Below are 9,422 nucleotides of genomic sequence, written 5' to 3' on the forward strand. Positions count from 1 at the left end.
ATTGTAATCGTGAACGTATTACCTTTTATCAAAATGTAACTATAATCTGATTACTACGTTTTTTGACATGACTAACGGATTACAGTTAGGCTACTGGATTTTTGTATCCTGATTACATAACGCCGTTACATGTATTCCGTTACTCCCCAACCCTGTAAATATGGCACATAGTGCTCTATATAGGGGATTGGGAACGATTCAGACTATAAATATGCTTTCCATTGGGGTGAATGAAGTCTGGTTTCATGTTAGTGTCACGCTAACACACAGTCTGCTCTGGTCCAGAGACACGATAGCACAGAGCGGATCATGTGCTCGAGCTGGCGATATGAAAAAAAAAGCTGGATTTTTTAAAGCGATATGGAGGAGATCTAGCCTAGAAATCTAGACGCACCCTAGCGGCAGCAAAATGTATTTTGCAGCCAGGGCAGTCTAGCAACTCTCCATTGACTTTCGGAGCTGTAAAAACCTAAATTGGGTCAGGCCAATCACATCATGTATAGAGTAGGCGGGGCGGGCTTAACATAATGACGACAGAGTTGCGACGGTTCCCTGCTACTTAAAAACAAAGAATGGCTGCTGCTGCTGGCGAACAGTCTTTCGAATCGGCTTTGGCCGCGACTCTGGAGGACTTGGAGTTAAGTTTTTCTTTGAGGAAAGAGCAAAGAACGGCACTTAAGTCATTCTTAAAAAAGGAAGATGTGTTCGTAGTTTTGCCGGCCAGATTCAAAAGTTGAATCTATCAACTAACGTAAGCTCCGCTGTTGGGAAAACGCTCTGGTTTGTTGAAGCGCTGTCCTATTGCGTGCAGAGGGAATTTGAAAGACAGCCGTTTATCCCGCCCCTCGGATTGAGCCGTGTCTATGGTGAGTTGCCAGACCTAACATCTTGATGTAGGTCTGGCTTGCCAGGCTAGAGGAGATCAGGAGGAGAAACGGTTAGAGATTAGGAGGAAACTGCAGCTTTACCAAGCTCAACAGCTCTGGCCAAGCTGTGATATAAACAAAATGCTATTGGCTATTTTTTTTAAAAAGGGGAGGAGCTAATCAATATGTCAAGTCAAGTCACCTTTATTTATATAGCACTTTTTACAATACAGATTGTTTCAAAGTAGCTTTCCAGTTATGACAGTGGAAAAAAGTATTGTGGCAACCAGTTTCCACCAAAATACTATTGTTGCTATTGTAAAATCCATCTACTGTCTACAATAAACAGACTATAGAAGTTTGGCTAAAACTATGGTTATGGTACATTTTTGTATTATTTTTCTCATGTGGAAGCTGGTCAGGATATCAGTCCAAGCACCGTCATTGATATGATTGCTAATCCTTTGTATTACAGCACTGTAGACAGGATGTGCTTTGATGGATCACAGAAGTAGCTGAAGCAGTGCTTCTTTTGAGGGCCTGTCTGAACCTGATAGCCTTTTGTAATCTTCTGAGACAGTGAAAGGAAAGGAGGTAGTTTGATGTGGTTCATCAACTCTTTGAGAGTCTGTCCTTTTTAAAATGTCCATTAGAGAGCACTGTTGGTCCTTGTAAAACAGTAGACAGTGAGCCCAACGTCCCTGACTTGAAATGCAATTAGAATGGGCTGGAACTGCAGTGTTGCTATTGATTTCCTTACCACAGCATCTAGAAAATATTGTGTGTATTTTTTATTTCTTTTCACAATGTATGGAGTTTCTGTCTCGGTCCAAGGCTGTGGATTTGAGTCTATGAGCTAATACGCTTAGGCCAGAATACTATCAGCAAAAGTCTATTAACCATACACCTATAATTGATTTTCACAAGATAATGTTTGTATTAGTGCTGAGATGGCAATCCACAAGCTGCTACAACACGTCTTTGTACACTGTAAAAAAAAAAGTTGCTGCCTTAAATTTTTAAGTATAATTTCAACTTAAATTACATTAAACTGACTTGAAAATTGCTTACATTTTTATGAGCAATGTAAAATCAAATATTGTCATAACTTATTGATCATATAATTTTGTTTTACAGTATACCAACAAAGGATGATATTCAAAAACATATTCAAAAACATACTCTGAATCGTGCAAATAATTTGTTTCTGAAAGACGAGTGCTTTGTAATGATCTTCACCTTTCAAATCTAAAAAAAAAAGTAGAAACATCAATTATGCTAGTCTTGCTGAATGAGATTGCACTCGTTTTCATCTTTCCCAGTCTGAAAGTTAGAGCTCCCTGCCAATGCAGTTGAACTGGGAAACGGTCCAAGCAGAGTGATTTTAATTGGACAGAGTTCCAACATACTAGCTGATGTGGGCAGCAGAGTGAAGGGAAGAGCCGAGGCCCATAGTTTAGCTTGTGATGGGACCTGCTAACCGTCTGCTGCCTCTTCACAGCAATAGTAGCCTTTTTGGAGGACTTTAAAAGGGATCACTGAGGTCTTGAGTAAAGCTCTGACTCGTAATAAAGCCTATCTGATGGAACATATAAAATCTTCCTTCTTGATTCTGACCCCAGGGGCCACAAAAAGCCTCTAAAGGGCCCCAACCTGTAATTTCTGACAGCTGCAGCAGTTGCAAAATGGACCAGGCCTGCTTCTAGCTTGCTTTTTTTTTTGTTGGTTCAAGCACATCTCTCAAATTACAGTCATCCCTACACATTTGTTCAGGTAGGCCTTTGCCACGCTGTTAGGATCGTGTGTGTCCTTCCCTTTTGTCCTTGTATACACCTCTGGGGTGCCACATCCAGGCCAAAGAGTGTTCGGTGTCACACGTGGCTGTCTGTTGTTTGCAGACAGGCCCAGGCTTGATTGTGCATAATGGAACAGGTAGCCTATAGTGCTGTTACGCTGTTAAAAATTACTTGGCTTTGCTTCAGACCAGGGTCAGGTTACGATTCACGTGCATAATTTATCTACGATTCAAGGTCAAAAGCCACTGCAATGGTATGACTTTTAACATACCATACGTGAAGTGGGTTTAATGTTTAATGCGCAGACAATACTTTTTTGCTGGTTTTGTGAAAAAGAGGAAATAGGGAAAAATAGATTACGGTGTAATTGTTGCATGTAATGGGGCTTAGTTCTCTGCCTGATAATGTAGCAGGAGGATTAACTCGATGGTACAGTAGGCTGTATTAAAACACATGACTCATATTGCATAATCCACTTATTCAGTATTGCACATTCTGTTTTTATAAAAGCATTTAAATTTTCTTGAATCAGCATGCAAACAGTCACACAAACTAATGTATGAACTAGGGATCTGTCAGGACCACTATCGTCAAATACAACTGACAGTTAGCATTAGGATTGGCGGTCTGGTTCTGTTCTAGGCAAGAACTCCTTGCGTATCCATGCAGCCTGGCATGGATAAGAGAAGGGAGAGCAGCAATAACCTCCTTAGGGTAAACAGAACAGAACCAACATAAATGTATTGCAGAAATCATTAATTAATTTTAAAGTACAACATTAGAGAATTTTAGTCTGATTCAGGGGGAATCATAATGCCAAATCCTGGCTGACGAGAGGAGGAGCTGGGGATGGAGGAGGGTAATTCGCTCCTGAAAAATGCTATAGCTGTTGATAATACTGATGAGCTTATATATGTATACAGTGATAGGCGTTGTATTCCTACTGGTTGACGAGTCAGCTGATGCGAGTTGACTAACATGACCTGCCAGAACTGACGCTATGCTTAATGTTTCTTTCATTTCTGAATAGAATGATTTTTGAATTTAACAGAATGCAAAAGTACATTTTCAATTTTATTGTTTTTGTCAGCATTAATATCAACATTCTTTAAATACAACATTTTATTGGTAGATATTTGAAGGAAGGCTCTCAGGCTGCATTTATTTGGTCAAAAAGACAGTAAAAATTGTAATATTGTGAAATATTATTACAATTTTGAACAACCGTTTTCCATGTTAATGTATTTTATAATGTAATTCATTTCTGAGCTGGAAAGCTAAATTTTCAGCAGCATCAGTACTCCAGTCTTTAGTGTCACTGTCACTCTTGGTAGAAGATGAAAAAAGTCAAACTCAAAATAAAACATGAAAGGACAATGAACTGAAAGAAACACAGAGCTTAAATACACAAGGCAAACCAATCAACAAAATAGAGAACAGGTGCAAAACTTAATCAATCAATGAGAAATCATAGAAACCGACTGAAACACATGAAACTGAACAATACGTTTATACAACAATGATGTACTAAAAACGGAGAATTTTTTGTGTACAGACAACACTATTGTCAAAATGATCCCCTTTCACAAGGATCCGTGAAAGCGATTAATATGCTGTAATAGGCATGCCAGGCCATTAGTTGGCGTTGTCACTTTGTAAAGAAACACTACGAGCCTAGTCTTAAACATGTAATACACATGTGCATGATGTCTCTGTTTTCACAAATTCGATAACGGTATAGGTTTCAGAAACTAGCACTTTGAATCCCGTTTTCAAAAGTTTTTTTCAGGACCCTAAAATGCCGTTGTATACTACCAAAACGCATAAAAAGTTTTACGTTTTTAGTTGAAAATGGTGTCGTGTAAACAGCCCCTCAAGCATGTGTCAAAACAGAAACGGGCACAGATTACCTATAACAGTCACATGATCCTTCAGAAATCATTAATTTGCTTGTTAGGTGCTCATGTATTTCTTATTATTAATGTTTAAAAACAGCTTTGTGGAAACTGTCATGCATTTTTTTTTAGGATCTTTGATAAATCCAAAGTTCAAATGAACAGTCTTTATTGAAATGTAGATCTTTCGTAACATGATAAATGGCTTTACTGTCATTTTTGATTGATTCCTGTCATTCCAATTCAACATCCAGTGGGGCATTCAATTCAAATGTATATGGTTCGAAAGACAGAAATTTCTTAAATTCTGAATTTCCCCATTCCTATCATGCCCAATGTGCATTGCATTGTAGCTGACACTCTATTATTTGTGACTGATGTGAATAAAATATTACATCAAGGCAACGTCTCGATGCAGACAATATAGAGAGCTGAGACTGTACAGGGATCTTGAACTGTCATCGTCTCCCATCTGCTGTGCCACGGTGCTGCAGGCAAATTAGAAAAACCCTTTCCTCTCCGTATTGACTTTCAATACAGCTATACAAATGAGATACTTAATGAGATTGTAGGGAAGGGTTGGTTGTTGAAATCAGATTCTGGGTGAAAGGATGTGTGGAGAGGTTATGTATACTAATTATGAAATCATTACGATAGGAATAATTACACAGAACTATAGGATGTTTAACACACATGGCACACGAAGATGTTTTGGGAACACAGAAGTGTTTGCCAGTAACCTTTTTGCTTTAGTAATTTTTATTGCTCCACAGATGGGTTCAAACAATTAGCATAAATGTCAGTGCAGCAGGTGAACTGGTGCTTTCGTCACTGTGCTGTTTGTTCTCTATACAGCTCTCAGTGTGTGTTGTTGTTTTCACATTATAGGCACTTTAAAGGCTTCCTGTATCAAGAACACATGGATGCAGATTGATGCAGCATGCATGTGTAAATGTCAAGTTCCAAGCTTTATCAATTAGTATTTTATCAACAAACCTAAAAAGGTTCAGTAATATAGCTTTTTTTCCCCACTTTCTAAAACAATGTGAGTGGTGCTTTCCATTTCTTGGTAGGCAGTTATGAGGATGTTGCCAGTCCATTGCATTGCGGTTGCTAGGGTGTTTTGGGCAGTCACCAGGGTGTAGCTAAGTGGTTGCTAAGGTTTTTAGGGTTGTTGACACTGATCTATATAAAGACTGGATTTCTCATTGTGTTCTAACTTGCCAGCAGAGGGAGGGAGGGTATTGACTTACAGCCAAAACAGTGAGGTAGAACCACCAGATTTGATGTGTATTAGTCGCACATGAAAACATGTATATACGTACATTATTGATACTTCAAATGCTATCTGTAATGTTTATGGTCTTTTTGGGCAGGATAAGCGATGTATAGAAATCATTGATGAATGTGTCTATTGCACACTGCCGATACAGGTAGCTGAACTAACACAAAATATATTTCTTTATGTATGTAATTATGCAGGAAATATTAAGCATGAACATAGGATTATTAACAGAAATGTATTTGAATATACATTAAATATTACAATAGGCTACTTACAATCCCCTATTACTAAATTGCACTATCTTAGTTTAATTAAAAAGGCACCATTTTGCTCGGAGCGACAGTATAAATGCTTGAAAATAAAGCTTCATTCCTTTAAATCCATACGCAGTCAGCGTCATTTCTCTGAACAAGTTGTCAAGCGTACATTATTTTCTAATTTCTTTTTGTTGACCAACATCCACTTCAGACTCTTGGAGATCTTGAAAATTAATTGTTAAAAAGCCACAGGACAGCTCAAATATTATGGCTTTTTACTAGCATGACAGTTTTGCATATGAATTAAGTGTTATTTTTTGTATATTGTTTAGGTAATAATTCATGTAACCAACATTTAAGTCATTATCTTTACTGCTTCAAAATACATGCTGTTAACGAAAACACTGTTGAATCATTTACAGTTACTATAATAAAAACAGTATTATATTTACACAACATAAATACATAACCACAGTGAATAACTGTACGTGATGAATTAAGTTATATGTGCATGCCTTATAAAGCATAAATTCAGATTTCAGAAGAATCATTGTGAAATTTGTTATACAAATGCTGTCAGCTGATCTGATATTCGCTATTGTAATGTTGAAGATGAACGTTTTAATAAGCAGTGGAAATTCCGGACTTTAAACAAATGATTATTTAAATGTTTAGGACGTTTGCATTGCAAGAATATACAGGGAGACTTCAGATATAAAAACACATTACTTAAAAGACTCAAAAATCAGATGATTTCCTATTAATTCAATAGAATGTGAGGGAATACAAGGGAATACCAATATGGCGGTGCGGCGGCTTTACTTTTTATGACATCGTGAGCAATCCAGTCAATTATATAGATCAGTGGTTGTTGCAATGGCATAGCTAAGGGGTGTTAGAGTGTTTTGGATAAGGGTAGTTGCTTACTAGTCCAAAGTCAATATTCTATTGATATGAAAAGACTTCTTTTGGTGACGTATGCCGTACTTCTCCAATCATTTCGTCCACAAAGACAAATAACAGTCCCCCTCCAACATTTTTTCTTTTTTTTTCTTTTTTGTGATTAAGTATGAGCAATAGTAATAATGTCACTTGCAGCCATAGTAAAGAAAAAGAGTCTCAGTGTCCAGTGTGTGGCATGCATCAGTTAGCATGTCAAATTGCTAATTTGTTTTTCATGAATAAACTACTTCATGTGAAACCATTGCACAGTTTGCTTGAGGCTTCTAACAGGAGAGAGAAGTAACCCTTGTAGACTTGTTTATCAGCTTCTGTTTCAGATGCAGGCCATGTGCAAATGTGGTTCTGGGAAAGTTAGACATACACAAGGCTGTCTTATATGACATCAATAATCACTAGTTCCGCTTTCCGCAGTCACCGGGAATGGCTATGTGGGCTTTGCCGTTTGCTACCAGATATGCTGTTCACTTGATACATTATTGAGCCTCTTTCTAAAAATGGGGCCTGCATAATGCATGATGCAGTAATAAATACCACACTTCACATAAACTGCAGATTCCTTGCTGAAGAGACACTCTAGTCCATGGGGAATGGCGAGTCATTTTGTGATCTGTTTGGTGAAAGGGAACGAGAGGCGACGACCGGGGAAAGAGTGATTGCGAACGATGGAGTGAGACGACACGTGAATGAGTGGACAGATTGGGGAGTGAGGGATTGACACGAAGCTTTGTGTGCGTTTCGAAATGGCAGAAGCTTGAATGGAAAAAAACCCTGCTGGCAAGAGACGCTCCCGAATTGTAATTGTTGCTGGAGGGGGGTGTTGGAAGTCTCTGTGTGCCTGTTGCCAGCCTAACCCAAGCACCAGAGGTAATACATCATCATGTCTCTCGCTCGGGTAGCAGAGCTTATTCGTGTAAAAGCCTTTCGTCCGACGTCCCGTCTGATCAGAGCTGGATTCGTCCCTTCGGCCAAGTCCTACTTCACCTTCGCGGAGAAGATCACTGGACTTTGACATATACCACAAAATCACAACTCAATTTATTCCTTAACGAGTTTGTTTGACACGCTTTTCTTCACGGTGCATGGTCGAGATTTATGAAACGTCTTGTATAAGTGAGGAAGTACTTGCTGACAGTGAGGTTTTGCCTACTCGTGTTAGTACAGCAGCTAAATCAGACATGTTTTAGGACTTTTTCTGTCAGTAAACCCTGTCACCCAGAGGCACAATAAATGACCCGGTCTGGGAAGGAAAGAACAAAGTTGTCTTCCTCTTTGAACACACTTTGTGCGCTCACCTTACCTTGACCACATTCTGCGCCGGTCTTATTTGCTGATGCTTGCTCTTCGGTGGCCCAAAAAACACATTTATCACGTTGCAGATGGTCCCCCTTGCCAGATCGAAAAACCAACTGTTCTGTTGTCCTTAGAATTTCCGTGCTAGAGAACTCTTCAAATCAAGGGAGTCTTTACCTCGGACTTGTGTTCATCTGTTAGTTTTTTTTGTTTGTTTTTTCAGCATTTTGATGGACAGCAAAGTACACCAAACTCCAAGCGCCATGCTAATGTCATCTTGTGGGTAACGCAAAATCAGCACCGATTGATTTTCCGTCCTTCTGAGAGCAGACCTTGAATACACCTGGTTGTCAGAGCTGGTCGAATGACTGGAGAGACAGCACATAGCCCATAATCGATGTCTTACACTTCTGTGTCTGCGCAACTGAAAGCCTGTTACAAGCAAACAATGGCGCTGTGAGGGAAAAGCTTGGGCCGTCAAAAGTGAACTGTCAAGCTAGTTGTCCTCAGGAGCGTAGCCATAACAGTTCTGCCAAGTCTAATCCTGTTTGTGTTTACCTGTTATACAGCCAAGTGTGCAGCTGCTGTCTGATTGCGCTAATAGCCTCACAGAACAACTGCACAGCCTGAGAGACTGAAAGAGAATGAGAGAGCGATTGTGTTCGAGAGAGAGGGAGAGGTTTTAAAGGGTGGCAGAGAAAGCAGATCAAATCCTGTTCGTTTAAAGCCTCTGTACACGTTCTTACCTTCGGTCCACCGTGTGCTGTTAAAAATCGATCCTCTACCTGATTCCAACCCTACAAATCCACCTAAAACGAATTCCTTTTGTCATTCTCAGAGTTGCCATTTTGTGTTGAAAGGAGATGAAGAAAATATTTGTTCACATAAAGGGGTTTCATGTGGGAGTTTTGACCGTGATGTCTGTGAAACCAAAGGTTTATTAGAAACTAATGACCTCGATATGCCTCCCCATCGTTTAATTATGTTTGGCGCCACAGTACATGAAAAGTAACTGTATGGAACCATTTTCAAAGGAACAAGCACATTATTTACCCTCACGGGGCTGGGTT

This window comes from Scardinius erythrophthalmus (genome assembly GCF_964197995.2).
Source record: "Scardinius erythrophthalmus genome assembly, chromosome: 19".
In the NCBI taxonomy this organism is placed as follows: Eukaryota; Metazoa; Chordata; class Actinopteri; order Cypriniformes; family Leuciscidae; genus Scardinius; species Scardinius erythrophthalmus.